This window comes from Montipora foliosa, chromosome 1, assembly GCF_036669935.1.
Source record: "Montipora foliosa isolate CH-2021 chromosome 1, ASM3666993v2, whole genome shotgun sequence".
In the NCBI taxonomy this organism is placed as follows: domain Eukaryota; kingdom Metazoa; phylum Cnidaria; class Anthozoa; order Scleractinia; family Acroporidae; genus Montipora; species Montipora foliosa.
This window is the reverse complement of record NC_090869.1, coordinates 58,346,665-58,351,664: the sequence shown is the minus strand read 5'-3', so window position 1 is coordinate 58,351,664 and position 5,000 is coordinate 58,346,665. Positions and strand designations below refer to the sequence as shown.

Genomic DNA, 5,000 nt, shown 5'->3' with positions numbered 1-5,000 from the left:
AACGGATGTTGAAGGAAATGTTGAAACCGTTTGCAGCCGAATCCAATCATTGTTTCATTCTTCCATGAGTCCCTTCAAACGTTTACGGCTTGGTGTGACATCATTTGCCCAAACTTTGAACGATTGTTAAACTTTCGTTCCCGTAATTGTAGTAAAATTCAATTACGGGACGTATTTTAGTTGATCAAAAACAGGAAAAAATGGAATGACTAACTATGCAAATACTGAGTGCTCACTTTTTCATTTGACAACCAGAACGCCACAAAATAATGGCCTTTATTTGCAAAAAATGGCTGTGCACGCCCTACACGCTTAACATATGCCGTTCTCGTCTTTCCAACGACGAAATGAAAAATGTTAGGTTATCTGGACGGTCCGTGAGCCGGGCTTCGAAATTGAATTTGCCGTTTTCTCTCCACAAATCCACACTATTCATGACAGCTTTTTTCCTGGGAAATTAGCACACACTTTCCACGTTCACGTTCACGTACCACGTATCACGTTCTCGTATCTGATGCCGTCGTCCTTGCTCACTTCACTCGTTTACGCCATCGACGGGTAAAATTGCTTGGCGTTAGAAAGAGTAAAATCTCTGAGTCTTAAGACAGGGATTCCTATAAAACGTCTGAGACTTTCTCGTGTTCCCTTTCTATAGGTGAATGAGTAAGATGGCTAATGATTCCTTGGATACCGCACAAAATGAAGGACTACTTAGAACGACGTTTTCTCCATCGGGGTGCATTAATTGGGTTGCAGTACTTTGTACTGTAGGTATTGCCACAGTAACGGTCAATGGCCTTGCAGTCATTGTTTATCTCAAAGAGACCAGTCTTCGCAAGCGTAGTATGTACCTGGTGATTAGTCTGGCGATAGCAGACATGTGTGTTGGAGGAATCTCGCTGAGCAAAGACGTGTTCGATGCAGGACATAACTGCAACCTTTGGAAGAGCCATTTAACGCCAGCCGGGAAAACTATTTTATTTGCCGTCTATTGGGTTTTTCCAGTAGCCTCTGTGACAAACCTTGCTGTTATTTCTTTGGAGCGGATGCACGCCACGTTTCGTCCATTTAAGCATCGTCTCATCAAGAAGTGGATTTTTGGAGCATCAGTTGCGTTCGTTTGGTTTACCGCTGTGCTAAACTCCTCGGCTTGCATGTACCTATATGCCCAAGGCTATCGTTTTAATAAGTTTTACTTCGCGTATTTTTCAATATTGGCTTGTTGCTTTTCTATTATCCTTGTTTCGTATGCGTCGATCGTTGCTAAAATGTACTGCGGAACTCGTCCTCAGCACCATGGCGCGGGAAGTCGAGAAAGAAAACTGACCACGACACTTTTCATAGTGACAGTTGTATCTTTAGTATTGTTGTTACCGTACACTCTTTTCATGTTCTCCAAAACAGCCCTTTCCAGTCGAAAAAATAATTTGCATTTCTTTTTGAAATCTTTAGCCTCTGTCAATTCCGTAGTCAATCCCGTTTTGTATGCCTATAGAATCCCAGAATTCAAAAGAGCGATGTCTTCATTTTTGGGGTGTAGACAACGAGCTCAGGTTTTCCCTCAGTAGTGACTCTTAACTTTAATGACTTTTGCTTCCGGTCATCTCAATTACCTTGAGTTGGGTATCAATATATCAAAGAGTTTGGTCGGTCTGTAGTAGATGTAGATGCTCTTAAGCTAGCAATACGCCCTCTCGCAATTCACAGTGTTGCACGATCGCTTGATGTCGACAAAGGTAAACGTTTGCTGCTTTTTATATCCTATAAATTCTCATAACGCAAATGTAGATGGTTGAATATTCAAAACTTGAACAAGAAAGTGCGTATTAATTAAGGAACAACTGCTTAAGAAACAAATGTTATTATCATCATTATCGTCATCTTCGCAAGTAGTAGTGCCGTAGTATTGGTAGTATATTAGTTAGTAACACTCAGTTTCCATTTCATAAGGCCACGATGGTACATTCTATTCCCGTTGCGCGAGTACACAATGGCGGTTAATATTTAAAATAGGCACGAGATGCGTTGACGTGTCTAATGCAAAGGATAATTAGCATAACCTTAATATTTATAGAATCAATATATGTCGATTGGATTAAGTGTTTTTATTAATAATGGTGAGCACATGGGGGTCTTGTGATGAATGGTTCTGTGCTACTTTCACTGATGTTGAAGAATGAGAGACCACTGAGCAGGTTAGGGTTTAAGCCCCCATGTTCGTCTGATACCTTTCTTCACTCTATCTTTAACTTTTGTGCCAGCAGATCACATTTTACATCGGCCCATGGCCTCGCGATAGCTTGGGAAGCGTCGAGGGAATTTGAAAAGAATACCGTGACTGAAAGCCGGCAGTTCCATAAGAGCCCTTGCGAGAAGTTAAGAAAATTCTGAAAAAAAAATTGAAGTGAGGACCGTTTCATTGAAGAAATTTCCCGTTAAGAAATGAGAGAAGTCCGAGTATCAATTATCTGATTGCACCTGACGGCGGCAATGGTGATGGAAAGAACAATAGCGAAAAAGGGAATTTGACTCTATGATTATGCAAAACTTGAGCTACACTATTGTTTTGGCACCAACATGGCCGTCTTATCACGTCAGTGCAATCAGATAATTACAATGTAGTAAGGTCGATTAATAATATCGAGTGTGGGCCCTTTGACCGAAGTTTGTTGTTGCCCTTCGTCAACATAAACTGTGGGTTGCGAAAAGACCTGACAGTAGAAAGTTCAAAGAATGTTATTTTATGGCGTTACAAAGTTGTCGTCAGATTTTATAAATTGTGGGGTTCCGCAAGGCTCCCGATTCTGGGCTAGCTACTCTTTCTCGTTTACGTAAATGCTTTTCCTGCAAGACTTTGCTGGGAGTATGGAGTCGCGAGATAATCTGCTGACGACACGGACTTGACGTTTTCGGGTTGCAATCTACCAACATTGTAGCATAAGATGTCTGACGATCTTAACTCTATAGCGTCTTGGCTCTCTGTCAGCAGGCTTAATCTAAATACGCTGAGGACTGATTTTATATGGTGATAGGCTCAAGACAAAGAGTAGCTAATCTATATATGCATTTTGATGTACAAAGTCAAACACAACCTAAGCCCTTCTACATCTTTCAGGAATATAACTCTTCCTATAATTTAAAAGCCACCTTCGACCGATAGGATTGCCGATCGTTTGTGTTTGTTCTGGAAATTCGCATTGCTTATCGTAGCGATCCGACTGGATGAATTTCAGCTTTGGCGGGATTTTCAAAAATGACAATTGTTCCACGGCACGCAATGCCTGTCGGTTGAAGGAAGGCCTTTAAGAGAGTCCGACTTCTCAATTGCCAAGTTCAACACAGTGACGTATGGCAAACGTCCATTGCGCTATGTAACGCCCACATTATGGAGCAAACTGACAACTGCAGACAGATCAGTTACATCGTTAGCCAGTTTCAACAACAGTATACGTAAGCGTGACCTCAGTTCTTTGTTAGACGATGGCTCCAGGGGCTATGCTCTTTGTAATTCTCAATTGTTTTTCTTAATTCGTATTTTATAATTTATGAATGTATGTATATAAAAATTAATTTAGAATCTAGTAGGTAGTATTTTTGTGTAAATAATGTTATTTATTGTTATTTGTGTCCCCACATTAGTATGGTATATCTCCCAAACTAGAAAGTTTTGATAGGGTAATAAAGTTTCATCCACTACTACTACTAGCCTCGAACTGGGGTATAGCTCTTTCTTTGTATGACACTGATTTAGAGAAGATGCCTCGGTGTTAAAATTGGCGAATTTCCACATTGAATATTACACAAAAAGTCACTCACAATTTAGATATTTTAAAAAGGGTTAAGGACGGTGCCTACTAATTAAAGATATTTTTGCCCCGGTGTGTGATTATGCACGAAATGTAGATCTTAACAAGTGTTATTGAAATCCAAAAAGAAAATTGGGTGTAACCACGCATTTTTCAAAGATAATTCATGAATAATATTTGTAAAAAGCTTTAAAATACAAAGCATTGTATAGCGTTCTTTCTCAAATTGAAGCTTAACTATCTCTCAAAAATGCATGGTTACCCCCAATTTTCTTTTTGGATTCCAAGAGTACTTACTAAGATCTACTTTCTCCGGATATTTTTAACCCGCCCAAAAATATCCCTGTATTAGTAAGCATCGGCGATAGGAAATCCGAGTATCTGGAGATGCGCAGAACATATGCGCAATAAAAATAGTAGACACTGTCCTTACTGTAAGTCACTTCTGAAAATTGAAAACATACAGATATACAAGGCAATAATTGAATTATATTTCACTTACTGCTGTGTTGTTTGGGGTTCTTCAAAATCGCGCAGCGCATATTATTACCGTTGCTTCTTACTCTCGAAAAGATCCAATGAATCAGATGTTTAAAACATTATGGTCTTGCCCCTCAGTATATGTACACGTCAGAGATCTTTAAACGATTTTTTGACTCTTCTATAAGTGATCTTTCAAACTGAACATTGCCCTTCCAAAATGTCACACTAATTATTGCAGAATAGTTTTTCATTCACTGACGTGGAAGTTTGTAATGATCTGCTGTGTACTCTAAAGAAGAAACTTATTGGAAGCGGCGGTTTGTGAGAAGACTAGCCTCCCATACCATCGGCATCAGCAAAGCGTTATTTTAATTTTACGCATACACTCATTTTAAATTAATAGAGCGTTTTCACTCACGTGACCAGCAGCCATATTGGATTTCTAAAAAAAAAGGAAGTATTTGCATAAAAATCAGAGTTCAATTCCCGGAGGATTAGTTTGGTACACCATCCAGGCCGCCATTTCTTTGTTTTGGAACACCAACATGGCTGCCGTGACGTCATATGAAAACACTCTATAGGTAAGATATCGTTGACGTCACCCATTTTCATTAATGTGCCAACCAGAGCCCCATTGGCTCTCGAAACAAAAGGTCTTTTGTTCCTGTGGTTGATAAATTTGAATAAGAAAAGCAATGTTTGTAAACAGAT

The 5,000-nt window shown here is 39.5% G+C and overlaps 2 long non-coding RNA genes across 2 annotated transcripts in view; one reads left to right on the top strand and one right to left on the bottom strand.

Moving 5' to 3' along the window:
* Window positions 1-741, top strand: part of LOC137979418 (uncharacterized) — a 1,913-nt gene extending 1,172 nt beyond the window's left edge. Inside the window, exon 3 of the long non-coding RNA XR_011118329.1 lies at window positions 656-741. This is a non-coding gene — a long non-coding RNA (uncharacterized lncRNA). The remainder of the gene's footprint in view (window positions 1-655) is intronic.
* A 1,543-nt stretch (window positions 742-2,284) lies between these two features.
* LOC137979412 (uncharacterized) overlaps window positions 2,285-5,000 on the bottom strand; it is a 9,425-nt gene continuing 6,709 nt past the window's right edge. Inside the window, exon 3 of the long non-coding RNA XR_011118325.1 lies at window positions 2,285-2,387. This is a non-coding gene — a long non-coding RNA (uncharacterized lncRNA). The remainder of the gene's footprint in view (window positions 2,388-5,000) is intronic.